Source organism: Melospiza georgiana, chromosome 1 (genome assembly GCF_028018845.1).
Source record: "Melospiza georgiana isolate bMelGeo1 chromosome 1, bMelGeo1.pri, whole genome shotgun sequence".
Taxonomy (NCBI): Eukaryota; Metazoa; Chordata; class Aves; order Passeriformes; family Passerellidae; genus Melospiza; species Melospiza georgiana.
The window spans coordinates 19,526,719-19,541,966 of record NC_080430.1 but is presented as its reverse complement, the minus strand read 5'-3'; the positions used below and the strand labels follow the sequence as shown (position 1 = coordinate 19,541,966).

Genomic DNA, 15,248 nt, shown 5'->3' with positions numbered 1-15,248 from the left:
ATCTCATTTCCTTTAAGAAGGAAACAGAGTGAAAGTGCCAGAAGGAAGCTGGCAGATAGTTACTGTACAATACTGATGAATGAATCTTTGTTCATGCATTCTTTCTGCACAGCCTTACATCCAGTTTAATGACCTGAACAGCTTAATAACAGATATTGCTGTGTGCAGATGTTGATGTGAGGGTCTAAAATAGAATAAAATGGACAACAGCACTGTTTTTTTAAAACACACCACAGATTTGTTTCACTGCTCAGAGAGATTTCACACTATCAATGTTTCTATTCTTATAACACGTTTTCAAAGAAAAGTTTACTTACAGACATCTCCTCTCAGTTCTGCAAAGTGAATTTTTTCCATGTTCTGTTGCTCTTCACATACGTAGATTTCAGTATTAAAAAGCCTTGAGAAAATGATATTATGATTTAGGCGTTTTAAATTGCTTTTTCAAGACAGGACAGCTTGTCACCACATTGACTTTTAGCACTTTTTTCAATAGAAGTAATTTCTTTTTATTAAGGCTACTTTTTAATGCTGTCAAGCAGGTTCCCACAAAGCAGCAGAGTTGGGAAACATCATCACTACTATCATAATTTCCATAAGAGAATTACAGCAAAATATACTTAATTAAGATATACTGGATTGAGCCAAAAAGTCCAGGAAAGGATAAAAACTAAATATTAATAAAAATAATAATAAAAATTTAATTTTTTTTAAAAGAGCCTTCAAGTGCCTTGATTTCCTTTATTCTAATTTAAGAGTGTTTCTAACCAACTTGTCAAAACTAAAGATGCATGAAGGGGAAGTGTGAAAAGTATCTGTGTAGGAAAGCACAGACAAAGCAGAGATGTTAGCAAAATCCTGTACAAGAACAAGACTCAGGATACCAAAAAGAAATTTAGTTTGAAAGACAAAGGAGTCTTTATAGACCCCCATTTCAATGAGCAATGACTCTTTCCACTTCTAGATATAAAATCAAATGTAACCAAGAACACACACAACAAAAAAGGAAAAGGAAATTAGGCAAAAATACAGATTATTGCTAGCCATGTGACAGCAGGCTTCTTTTAAAAGAACTATCATTAAACAAAAGGGAAAAGGGCAATTTTTTTTAAATGAGCTACTCACTTAAGAAGAGAGCACAGTAAACAAATTAGAATTTAAAAAATGCTGACTGCCTATGGGGACAAGGGTTATCAAAGTTAACTGTTGATAAGAAAGACTAAACAGCTTTTAGTACTTTAGTATTTTAGTAAACAGTGTTCTTATCAAACAGTGCAAAAAGCATACTTGAAAATTCCTCTTAATACACAGCAAAGCATTACTTTATTCACCTCCAGAGTTCAGGGTCCACTGTTTTCATTCAGAAAGCTATTAGCAACAGGGGACTGCAAATTGCCAAGGTCATTTGGAGCAATAATTCTAACACAAACAAACTCTGCTTGGCAATTAAGAATATGTCTGCTTCTAGACAAGTCAGGGTTGCATGACTGCATTTGAGTAAATAAGCCATGCTTTCTATCGTCTGGTTTGATACTGCTCTAATAGCACATAAATGCAACAGTCCTTATGTATCAGTGCAAAAATCCTCCTGAAAAATCTAAAAACATTAAAAATATTCTAGAGTTCTTAGGGAAATTGTCAAAGTTCCTACCTAGAGTGCCAAGCCCATGCACACAGGCTTATACTGCTACTAGTCTGCTGAAGCAGAATCCTAACATGGCCCTAAAAATGGTTTGTAAAATGAACACAGAAAAGGAAACAATGCAGATCCAGTGTTGCAGTGAAGAAGATGAAACAAAATAAAACCAAAAAGAGTAGCAGGACATCCCCTCACTTTCAGGCTTACACACAACTTAAAGGATTTCCCTTTATTTAACAATCCACTGGCAAGGCATTTGGAGCTGGCCACACAGATCTACCAAGGCGTTTGGCCTCCTGTACCCTGATAACAAAATGTCTTTGGAACAAGTACACAGATTAATTGTTCCAGTACACCAACATGAGAATGTACTTGTGCCTCTACATTTCCTGGCACTTTCATAATCAAAATACCAAGCTAATACAAGATTAATCCCATCCCAAGAAACACATTCCACCCCCATGAGATGTTACCAGAGAGTCTCAGGAGAATGCCACCGACCACTGAGCTGGCAGAGGACAGTCCCAGGTTAAAAAGGAAGGCAGGAGGCACACCAGAAAACCTCACTGGCAAAATTGGCCAAAGATGATTAACTCAGATATCTCCTGGAAGTTACATCTCTTGCCTCCAGAGAAGAAATCCCTCCACAACCCATTTGTGGTTCGGATAGAGTTGAGTTGGCAAATAGGAACTTTGCTGTGAGGTCAAACTAGCTGTGACTGTCTAGATTCCTTTTCTTATGCTGGGCATCAGGAGAATGAGAGGTTCAGTTTTCTTGGTGGAGTTGGAGACAAAGGGAAGGAGGGAGAAGACTCCAGTCTGTAAACCAGACAAATACTTGATCTCAGCAGTAAAAGATACACAAGACTTTGAGCTATGGTCCTTCACACATTAAACCTGTGGACCCCCTTTGGTTTTCATGTACAAACACAGCATTTAAAGTTACAGATAGTATTTCAAATTCAAGTGTCTTCCACCTATCTATTCTCTTTCTGAATGCACATCAATTTAACTGTGTATCCAGTAAGACTGAAGGTGATCAGCACATCACTTTCCTCAAAAATTATAAACTTTCATGCAATTTTCAAAATTCTGTATAAAATTGGCATAACATATTATGTGCACAGATGCATGACCCATGTTCAAGTTTTCCAAACAGGGACTCAGAACTGAATTCTGCTTTAGCTCTATGAAACTTTGCATTAATTATCCTGATTTCTCTCTCTTTCCCTCTCTCTTCTTTCTACTTATGAAAAATAGGTATGCAAAGTGAGAGTCTTCCAATGGCAGAGACACATAGGCAACACAGAGAGACAGCAACCTACATGTGAAACAAGTGCCTCACACAACTATCTATCACACACTCTGAGCACAGAAATAGGGTTCTCATTTCTGACAAATAATTTTGAAAGGTTCCACACTGCAGCAAAAGAATTTGCAAAATTTCAGCATCTTTCAAACAAAAAGTATCCAGGAAACTCTTACTACAATAGGTCAAACCCAAGAGCTATGTCCACATCTACGGCGAATAAGAAGACTTTTAACAAGGTCTTTAAATTTTACACTGTTTCATATACTTATATCAAGAAAGGAAATACAATTACCTGAGCTTTATAAAAAGCTGTATGAAACCAGCAGGCAAGGAATATCTCAAGCCTATCACCATATATGATATGTCACCATACGATCCTTTTATCTCAAAAACATTTTTAATAATATTTTATCAAGCAATACACTGCAAATCCCTGTGATAAAATGTTTCATTGTTATTTTATATATTCACTAAAATTTCTAATAAATCTGCTATTTTGCAGGTTTCTGTGTCCAAACTGAAAGAACCTAAGAATAACTATGCACTCTGAAATCATAAATATCATTATATGAACTGCCAATAATCTATCAAATTGGGCATGGCAGCCACAGAGAAGTAGTACAAAAAAATAAGGTTTATGTATTAAGTTAGAAAATATGACTGATCCACAAATTGCAAATTCAGACAGGTAGATCAGCTAATTGCACAAATAATTTAACAAGCTGTATTAAGAGAATGGTGCTGAAAGGTACCAAGAGGAAATACCTTAAGGGTCTGACCATGATTAATTTTATTAACTAATTTTATTAATGAGGTATGGCTGTAAAAAAGATTCTCTATGTAAAACTAATCAGGTTTGAGGTCTGGAGCAATCAGAGGAAATTAAATATTACTTAATGCAAAAATATGCTCTTCAGAGAATTTCTGCTGCAAGTTACAGGTTTGATAGTTGGAAAGAGACATTCTTGCATATCCAAATTAATCACACAGTAATTGCAGGCCACCAAAACAGCCATGAAGAAAGCCAAATATAATCCTGAAATTAATCAGGAAAGGTACATTTTAAATCTCACACTAGCATGAAAAACACTCACTCTCTGTACTCAAAAAAAAGTGAGTTCCCATCAGAACAGGCAGAGTCAAGTCTTTGTGGAATAGTGAAACTTTGGCAAGGCCACATGAAAAACTATTCACTTGTTCAGCTTCTCATAACAAAAGTCTGAGAATGACACCTCTCTCAACACAGAGGCAGAAGTGCCATGCAAACAAAAAGACAAAGGTTGCCCTGCCATAAAGAACTATGTTGTGAAAACTGGATGAGGCTTCTTACCTGCAGCAGGTGAAATTAAGGAACTGTCTTCAAAAAGAGTAGGCTAAAGCTGAAATTAGATTAATACAGAGTTTGACATGGGTTTTGAGAACTCTTTATGATATGCCTTTCTAAAGGCAAGACTAGAGCTGTGACTCAAGACACTCCTTGTACTCTTTCCTGTGCTCCCAAGTTACCACTTGGAAAATTTACACACACAAGTAACAACAATCAGCAGCCACACCATTCAGGTGTTCTACCATTTTCTTTATAACTTGAAAGAGTTTTCTAAAGGCCCTCAGCATAATTATTCCCATTTTATTGGAAAGGAAACAGAACTGAAGTAGCTTGACATAGGCAACAAAACATGCCATCAGAAAGATCAGGAATAAAGAGCAGACTTCCCAAACCCAGTTGTGGTAAGATGTATTGCCCTGTCTTCATACAAATCAGTGATGGCTGATCCATACATTCAATCATGTCTAAGAGAACTTGTCTGACAAACGAGAAACTCCTCAGGTAACACCCAGATAAACACTTAGAGCAAAAAAATCTGAAGGCTTTCAAGCTCAGGCTCAAAACATGCATTACAACATTTCTGAGAGCAAATACAGAGATGACAGCTAAGGACCTGCCTCAGTGGCCCTTACAATGCAATGTTCTTAAGTGCAGTGAGTAAAAGTGCTCATACAGTAGAAAATACTTCCTGAGACCCCTCTTCTCTGTCCAGGCATTTCTTGAAAACCAGAAGAAACAGCCTGAGAAAATGGCTCCATTTCTGTGCAGTACATATCTGAGAATAGAAGCCTTACACTGAGCAGAATACACAGGTGAACAAAAGCCAGACCCATGGCATACATCCTAACAGCCAGCTTTATTAGTTTAACAGAGAAGGACTGTGTGCCTCACCTCTCAACCCTCACATTTTATTTAGTTATGTCAGAAAAGGTCATGTTATAAAATATAAACAAATTGCCCACATGGAGCAGATTTCCTAGGATTCCTCAAGTTCCTCATGCTGTTCTGAACCATAGGAATATCTTTTCTGACAGACACAGGCCTACCAGATAACTTTTAAGTCTCATTTATACCTGTGGGATATATTCAATTCCCAAGTCTCATTTATACATCTGGCATATATTTATATACTGCCCCAAAAGCAACAGAAACCAGCTAAATTTCTGGCTACCCTCTCCTCCCTCCTGTATCTCTCTCACACACACAGAGTTTGCTTATTTTCTGTAGACCCAGACAAAAAACATGGCAAAATTCAGTTCCAACATCAGACAGATGCAGTATGGCATCCCCAAAACTTCAGAGCCAGCATACCAGACGTGATAGCTCTCACAGATATCTCAGTTATCTACTACCAACATGTTGAGGCTTTATCAATTGCAGCCTGGCTCACTGCTTATGCACCAAGCTTCCCTGTCAGGGGTCTCTGACCAGGCTAATTTTGCAGATGGCAATAGCCACCTAATCAATCCATGTCTTTCTAAGTCCTAATGGAGCACCTGCACATCCAGGCATGAATCTTCCTCTTGACATCCCCCACAAACATAAATTACAAGTTTAGTGCATGCACCAGACAAGTCTCAGTGACCCCTTGACAGGGCAAACAGAGGTCATGCAACAATCTGATTTTCAGCGCCCACTATTTCCAGCCTTCCTCTTTCTGAATTTTAAAGCTTGGAGTGCAGTTAGAATCATACTCAGGTCTCAAGGGAACACAACTTCCAAGTGATGTCTCATTTCTAAGCCTGATAACATAAGCAATGTTTCCATTAGAAAGTTCTGCAGTGTAACAGGAGCAGATCTCTAGGGTGAAATGGTTCTAAGGACATAAAATATTTTACAAGAAGGGGAAGCAGCTACGGCCTAGCTCTACTCTGGTCCAATGGACTGGGTACACTTTGGTGGTTGGAGCACATCATGCAGTTTATGAATCCACTTTGTATGCTTCAAGAGGGTCCTGCATTGCCAAGGCAAGTGTGGTAACATGTTAAGGAGATTCACTTGAAAACCAGTAAAAGATGCTAGTGGGGTCAAAGCCATGTTACTCATGACTAATACCTTGTCTGCAACTGCCATGCCATGCAAAAACACTTGCATGTATGTAAGGAATATCCATCACATCTCAGTTACCTTTCCATCTCAGCCACCTCTTCAAAAATTCACCATCCAGGGCTCAGAAATGCGCTCTGGATTGTAACAAAGAGCCAGTGAAGACAATCAGAAGTCATGAATGAAGCCCATTGATATCTAAGGGGGTCTAGGGTCAGGTGCATAATTATTAATCCTTTTTAACTTTGTACATTGAATGCAAGCCAGTTATGGCTAACCAAGGACACAATGGGTTGGTCACAACGGAGTAGGACAGAGCCACAGCTGTGACTAGAAACTGCACAAGGTACTAAGGTCACTAAACCCATTGGCTTCACTGATGACACCATCACTGCTCTGTCACTGCTCAGTAATGCATGCCAAGGCAAGTACTTGTGGAACAGCCTCCCCTTAATAAGATCATTTCAGTTTCCTGCTATCAGCATACCAAAGCCTTACCAACCCTGTCACTGTATTTGGAAAACAACAGTTAATATTTCCTGATTAATTTCAGTTTCACAAGTTGTCTAATCTTCATTTTAATGTCTTTTATACTTCTAGTCTTCCCTGGTTCCTATATTAATGAGTTTCACGTTTTTATTATATGCCACATACTTGCTTTTCTATTAAGTATATGCCTGAGTGCTACATTTCCTGCTCCTAGTTCTTGCCTTATAAGAAACTGTACAGAATCACATTCACTTCTGCAGTTACATTATCCCTGTAGCTTTATAGACTTTTTCTGCTTAATGGGGTTTTTTTAATAACAAAAGCTCAACCCTTTTGTGTCTTCTGAGCATTTTTCCCACTAATTTTCAATATAGGCTGATCATCTAATCCCCAATCCCACAGTAAAGTCAGTTTCTATAACTTTTGCCATAACTTCATTGATAATTCTGCTTAATTTTCCATCAACACCAAGATTTTTGAGCCTTTCAGCCACTCCATTTCTGTTGAAAAGGACCCTGACTGCTAACTCAATTCAAGACAGCATGTCAGCTATCATCTGAGCCAGAAACACACACTGTGCAGAAAGGAACACTAAACAAAAGGCAATGCCAAACAAGTGACCTCATTCCATGCCTGCTACCCTTGCCCTGGTCACATCTACAGCTTGCTGGCACAGGCAAATAAAACCCTTGGCCCTTCCTCCTGTTCTCACAACACTGCAGCCAAGGGCAGCCCAGCCCACACCAGAGCAAGTATCGTTGCTGAGCAGGCAAGAAACCATGAGAGATGAGATTGAGGCACCTCCACAGATCATTTGAATGCTTCACTTTCCATCAGCGGTACCTGAGGGAACAGCACAACTGTTCAGCTCTGCAACAAAATGGTAGCCAATCTCACTTAAGATGAAAGGTGACCAAGTACCCTTGTCCCACTTAATGATAAGAGGAGGGAGGAGGACCCTGCTCAGTATTGGCACTCCAAGGTACAGCCTGGAGACACCCAGACCTTGTCCCAGTACAGACTCTGGGTCTTGCCACGGGTTCCTCATAAGACAATCCTCCAGTCCTCCCTCAAAGACCATCTCTGCTGTGCCAACACCCCAAAACCCACACCAGCCACACTATCCTTCTCAGCTACTCAGCCACTCACTGTGGTGGAAGCTCAGAACAGCTCTCCTGTTATGCCAAACCCTATAAAAACCAGTTAACCTTGGCAACAGAAGTCACACACTCTGGAGTATACCTTTCCTCACAAGGCTAGAAAAGCACTAGACTGGCCAATCTGGGTATGGGTTCACTTTACACCACTATTCCCCAGTAAAGAAAAAAGGAAGGCAAGACCCAGCAGGGAGAAGTTCAGAAAAGACTTGAAGTTCAAAAAAGCCACCTCTGAAATTATATTGTCTTCAGAGTATTTTCCCAAAGTCCACTAGGGACTGACATTCAGACCCCCTCTTTTCTGCTTGTGGCTGGCTTACTTAGTGACATATTCAGCATCTCCACCTTTATACACTGTCCTTTGTGGGGACTGAACCAGGTCACCACTCACCAACTCAGGGAAGACAGGAGAGACAGAAACTCAAGGCAGATCTGGGGAGGAGGCGGTGGGGAAGAAACACCCTTCAGTTTTCCATTAAAATAATGTGGTTTCTAACAGTGAGACTGTGTTGGTATGAGACAAAGAGCCTCCCAAAAAAAGTACACAAATATCTCTTTAACTGAATCATTATTTAAATAATTACAAGAGCAGAAAGGGTTAGAACACAATCTTGTGTCACTCTAATTTACTGCTTGGAGAAGTAAACTTTTCTTGTGTTAGGATGGTTGGATGGTTAAAAATGCCAGTCATTGGTTATACATATTACATTGCTGCCTTTGTCACAACAAATATATCTACTGACAGCCTAGAGGAAATCACAAAACCATTTAAATTTGTCTTAACATGCAAAAAACAAAACAACAACAACCAAAAAAAAAAAAGTGCCACAGAGGGCCAGATACTCCTGTTGTCAAGGTCAATGAAGCCTGTGAGCATCATAGGGGTGAGACATTAAAATCTCCGGGGATCAAGATTAAAGATGGTATTAGAAGAAGCAGAATGTTTTGTTCTTCAGCAAGAGGTTTAATGGTGCCCTAGCAACTGATGCAAAGCACAGAACCATTAGGTAAGAGGGAACTAAAAGGTAAAATAATAAGCAGGCAATGGACAATGAAATAAAACAGGGAAATAAGATATTATATTTTCCTTGCAAGCATTTAACTACTCAAAGATCTCTGGAGGTGCCAATTCCTACTTCTCAACTTTTTGGCTAATTAATTTTTCCCATTTTAAAAGCCTCATTTTAATTAGCTCCCAAGTTGAGCTGCCATGAAGAGGTTTTATTTTCATTCTCTTTTTTCTATATGTAAAAAAGACTGACTTCAAAAGTACGTACTCATTAAAAATAATTAGTGATTTAGATACCACTTCAATATATTCAAGGATACTGGAAAAATAAGTTGGGATTTTGTCATAATTCAGTTGCTTAGTATCACAACAGGAAAAAAAAGAGCCATATACTTAAACATAAAAAACCTTCCAAGCAGGTTCAATCTTGAAGTCACTAGTGTTTAAAGACAGACTCACATCCTTTAGTCAGACAATGGACAGGTGCTTATAACACTTAGCACAAAACACTTCATAGTTTTCTTCATTACAGCTTGGAATTTTTCCTTCCATAAAATACTGCCTGAAGAGGCATATGCAATACAGTCAATACCACAGCAAAATGTGGAAATGGCATACCTGACTATTTATTCCTCACATTTACATAGCTGTTTTAACCTTCAATCTGAATTTTCAGAGTTATAGGTGAGTACAGACCTTTAGATCAATACGTATCTGCAACACACTAATCTGTCAACAAGTTGGCAATTAGTGGTGATTAAAAATTAAGTCCATTAAATGTTACGCTAGATATTTGAAGACTATATAGTTTTTTAAATTACTGATGCCCTTCGTATAAGCCTTGCCTTGCAATATGAATGTTATCACAAATAGAAAATTAAGTCAGCGAGATAGAAATTTCTACTTCTTTCTTTTGTATTCCCTATCTAGATTATTCTATTATTATTTTAAGGCAGGAAAAACCCAAGAAGTATTTTTCTAGGCTGGATTGAACATTTTGCTCATCAAAGAATAGAGAAGTCTTACTGAATTGAAGTGTGTATCACATAAAGCAATTCATCAAAGCAAATACATGTTTAAACAAATACAGGTTCAACTTAAAATTTACCAATGCCAGGAACATAAATGAATGCAATGCCTTTGATTCTGGAGTGCAATGACACTGTTCCAGTTTACACAGATACATGATTTAACTATTTCTCTGTAATGCTGAGCTGTCTTGCTGTTTTCCAAAGAGAGGCGTGATAGGACATTCCTATCAAAATATTTAGGTTATCACTTGATTCAATTCTACTTAAAGTCTACAGTTTTGCAACCAATTTACATTTAGCATTCATTTCTCATGCATGAGTTGACCCACTTACATATGCAGTAAATCCATGCCTTTGGGGATTTTTCTGGACGGCTTGCTTTATTTCCACCACACAACTCATTTTATTTTGTCAATACAGTGAGCAAGGTTACAGTCATCCTGTCAAATTTATTTATTTAAATTAGAATCAGAAAGACTATACTACTCCCTGTGGAACTTCATGGAAAACTTTTTGAAACTTTGAGGCTACATACTTCTGCTACCAACTGATTTCATATGAAAGCACTAATACAAAAAAAAGGCAATAGTTAAAATAATTTCTTCTGTAAACTTACAAAATAGACTTCTGAAACTCTAGAAGAATATAAGAAACCACAACAATAAGCATCACATTATACTTGCCTAAGAAAAAGAGAGAAAAAATATTTTTTCTAAGCAACCCTATAGAATAAAGCCAGATAGAATAAGATCATTAAGAAGCAGCTATGTAGGCGTCACATCTGCTTGCTTTGACTATCAGAGATCCATTTAACCTAAAATATTTCCCCCTGCATCTCTGAGGATTCACATTTGAGAAGCTTCATTTGAGGTTGCTTACCATCCCCACTGTGGGGCTGCTGAAAGGGAACCTTCCCCAGGCAGAAGTTGTCCCAAGGTCACATGCCATTCAAGTCCAAATAGACTTGTGTGCAACAGAAAGGAATTTCCATTTTACACAATTTGCTAATATGTTTCTTTCACACATCAGTAGCTTACCAGAACCTCAGTACAGATTTGCAGATAGTGTTTCAGTGGACTTACCCAAAGGCCTCTCTGAATTGACACACCTAACACTCTTGTGGGCAGTATGACATACAATAAACAGCACACTAACAGCATTATAAATCCTTATTGCTAATGCTAACCATTTTTCCAAATGCAGTTATGCCTTGGGCAGGGGTTTGTTTTCCAGCTTCTCAAAAATAAAATGCTTCTGCTGTTTCTAGAGAAGAGTTATGCACCTTTCCACCTGTATTTCAGAAGAAGCAGTTTTATAACCACATCACTGATAGACTCTAATGCTTCTCCTGCTCTGGATCAGGAAGTTGACCTTTAGCAGGTGAGGAATGTCTCCTCATTAAGGATATCTGTTTTACTACCCCCATGGAATATGGTCTATAACTGAATTATACATTGCTGAAAATGGAAATCTGCCTGCTCAGCAGAAATTTAACCATAGTTTAAGTCATCTAAATTATTCAGTTCCACCTGTACTGACAGTTTCATACAGCATTACTGTAATGACTATCTGACATTCCAAAAAGTATCCTTCAAGTTGGCATTCTGGAGTCTAAAAATACTGTTTCCTCCTACATGTTGGGAGCTATTGTTATGTAAATCACAAGCATTGAGAAAGAGAGACCAGAAAAGAGAATGTGAAAAAGTTATGGGAATAGAAAAAAAAGCCAATGAATCATGAACACACTGCTCTGGATTCTCAGCAATCTTTTCCTCCCCAACAAGCAACTGTAAAATTCCCTAGCAAAGGCTGTGCCTCCCTCTACCTCTAATAAGAGCCTACACAGAAGATAATGGTTTACTCTAGGTGCTACTTACTATATTAGCATGAATAACGTCTGTGCTGTAGTCCTTCATTTAAATAAGGTCCACATATCCATATCTTCCATACTGGAGAATTCCAATACCTCCTTATTTCTTGGACAACTCTGAAAACAATGTAAATGAATATAGTTAAAGAAGTGAGAATGAAGCTTTGATGAAAACTCCACAAAGAAGTTACAGGTTGCTTTACAACATTTTATGGTGTGTAGAGTATCAAAACATACAATAAATAAACAGTAAATTAAAAAATATTAGAATGCTGAATACTTGGTGACTACTGTCCTACACAGGGATCATAGCAAAAAGAAGTAATGAAGCCCAACAAAGCAGCATGCCACTAAATATCCTCAGAATTTTTCCTGAAAGTGTAGGTAAAGACTTCATTTGCATAGGAACTAATTTAACACTGTCTCTAATTTTACTAATTTTGATAATGATCAGTAAAGAAAGATTTTTCATTTTTAAGTACAATACACCTGGAGATTTCAAAACAATTCTCAAAGCTTTCTGTTTTCTCATTTAGCTCGAGTTCTATCTAAAATATTACTTACATTTACTTAGATTCATCATTTCTTAAGAACGTACTCAGTCATTTTTAAAATTTCTGAAAGCTTACAAAGTATAAAACCTATGTAAAAATCTGCAAAAAATACTCATAATTATTGAAAATTAATGTAATTCTTTTGTTAAGTAATTTCTAAAGCATTTATTAGGACTTTGCACTTTAAGGCAGAATGTTTTCTGAAAATCAGAAATCAAACTCCATCAAGAATATTAGAAAGTCAAAGGACCTGAGGCTTTTCAGAATTTCCATTTCTATGAATCTACACAAAACAAGCTCAGAAGATCAAGCCACAGAAAGAACAAAGTTGGACTTTGTGCATGTATGTTCACTGCACAGGAGCACAGCAGGAACTCCACCTTCTTGCAGAGATACACTCATCTTAGCAATAGGAATCTGTCTTGTTTCCAGACAGAAAAATGCTGTTCAACTCAAATGATAGATACTTAATAACATGAGTTATATGCAGATATTTGAAGTGCAGCTGTGTGGAATTAAGTCTACAACATACCAAATAATGAATACCTCTTGGAGTTGCAGCTCATGTTAAACTGTCAGAGGTACCAAGGGCAGCAGAAGGCCATCAGTAGCAGGATGCATCTGGCTGAGCACACCTGCCACAGACATGCAGCACCAGGGCACTGCTCAACAAGTGCTATCCCATCCATGTCAGTCAACACAATTGTCATACATAAATAAATGCTTATTTTCCCAATGAAACAGCAGCAAGATAAAAATCATGCTTAGGAGTATAAGGGCTCAGAAATAAAATATTAATTACTTCAGAAGTAGTAAAACCCCCTAGAACAGCATAAGCTCTTTTGCATTCAATTTAAAATGCTTACCCAGTCTCTCCATTGATGTGCCAGGGCTGGTTTTGTGAAATGCAGACATTGATGCTGCTGTTAATTTCTCCTGTTCCCTATTCTTCTCCTTCACTTGAATTCAATGGAGGGAAAAAACCACTTAGAAACAAGTATCTGCAGGCTTTGTGCTGTGAATCCTACAAGTGGAGCTCTGGGCCATGTTGTTAACATCTTCTCCTGCCAATTTTCTCTACAATCTGTTTTGGCAATTTAAGAGATCATTTTATGTTTGAGCAAGTAAACAGATTGAACAACTCTGCCAATAGCTTCCAAATAGGGAGCCACGGCTCAGTGTCTGTCAGGGACAGTTTCTAATTTGAGATGTGCAGATGTGCACAGCTACAGTAGCAATGTGGGTTGTGTCCTCCTTTAGTTGCTTCTGAAGACGTATTTTTATCACATCAGAGGTAGTGCCCAATTTCCTTATCATTTCTGTCTTTGTCCAGACAACAGGTGTTCATTTGATTCAAATTATGGGGGAATTCCTGTCCTCCTCTGCATCCCCTGAAGCTGTATAAATTTAACTGGAGATAGAATGCAACCCTTGATAATTAAAAGCCCCACACCATGCACCATATTTCATTAAAGACATTTAAAGAAAATTAATACACAGCTTTTCTCATTAGAACCCACATACAACACTTTCAAGAATGCTACAAGATCTTCATGCACTTTTTGCATCCAATAAAGATTTCACTAACTTCAATGAGGAGTTCAACTTGGGAAGCCACTCCTTTACCCCACAAAGGGATGATTCAGTGACCTTCTCTTGATTAACTCTACTGTCCTTCACCAAAATAGGATGCCTTGGAAATGTGTTTTGAAAAGCAGATTTAATCTGTTTTCTTATTTTCATGCTGTTTTCACTTCAGATACAACCCAAACCTACTGGAAAATGAGTCACATGCAAATAAATGAACTGCATGACTTCATTTTGTTGTGTCTCCAGGAGAAGAAGGGCACAAATGTGTGGCGCTTCTTGCTCTTATGTGATTCAAGTTCATAACAGCATTAATGCCAAAGTGAAGAATGCTTTCACATGGGCTCTTAATGCAATGAGCACAAGCACTGTGAAAGCTTCCATGCATCCTTCCAGCCATACAACCAAGCCAGCAACCTCTGCTATCCAAGCACTGGCCTTTATCTTAATGAAAGCTTCTCACTCCATCAATTTGTATGGACACCTGTTTTCTTTTATACTTTGCAGACATTTACCAGAAACATATTTAAGAAAGAGCAACTTATTTCACATAGGATAAAACACGCTTCAAGTCATATATTGAGACATAAAAGTGCAGTGGCAGTAAGCTGCAGCTCATTGCTGCAGACTGCTGAAAGTGTTCCATTTCCCCAAAGAAAATAGTACTAGATTGAGTTTCCACTCCCTCATTTAGCCCTGTATCATGATAGACCCACACTTTTGCCATCATCTTTATTTATTCTGTTCCTTTTGCCACCTTAATCTCATCCTTGCAAAACCTGTTTGCAGCTAGCTTAACTGCAAAATCACCTACAAAAATACATGGGGCAGGGGCTTTTCATTTTGAGAGTATTTGCATTCATTCTGAAAACCTTCTCAAAGTTCAAAATGGACAAAAAACACTACAAGGTCCTTTGACAAAATGTATACGTTTCTCTGTGAGAACAACATGCATTTTTTATTTATTGACTACATATTTAGTGCCAAAATATGTGGCATATCTGCAGAATTTGGCTCTTCATGCTAAAAAAGTCATGAGATTAAAATTCATTCTTGTCTAAGAAGCATCACTCTGGTCCTGATTCCTCCATAAGAGTCATAAAATAAAGTCCACAAGTTTGGACTAAATCTTCAGAGGAAGGATCGCTGGTGGCAAAATAACAACCAAAATTCAACCCCCTTATCTACTCATACTCCTTCCACTACCCCCATGTTTTTTTTTCCTCA

At 38.0% G+C, this 15,248-nt stretch overlaps 1 protein-coding gene across 5 annotated transcripts in view; it reads right to left on the bottom strand.

Moving 5' to 3' along the window:
- The window catches only part of NEBL (nebulette), a 246,579-nt gene that overhangs the window by 118,872 nt on the left and 112,459 nt on the right, over positions 1–15,248 (bottom strand). Inside the window, exons 2-3 of one of the 5 annotated variants that reach the window (XM_058045718.1) lie at positions 13,301–13,393; positions 11,888–11,997 (exon numbers count right to left, since the gene is read on the bottom strand). The exons of 2 other annotated variants lie outside the window; for them this stretch is intronic. The gene's annotated coding sequence lies outside the window, so the exon portion shown is untranslated. Of the gene's footprint in view, positions 1–11,887; positions 11,998–13,300; positions 13,519–15,248 lie in introns of all 5 variants that reach the window. 2 more of the 5 variants (XM_058045709.1, XM_058045727.1) reach the window with 2 other exon arrangements.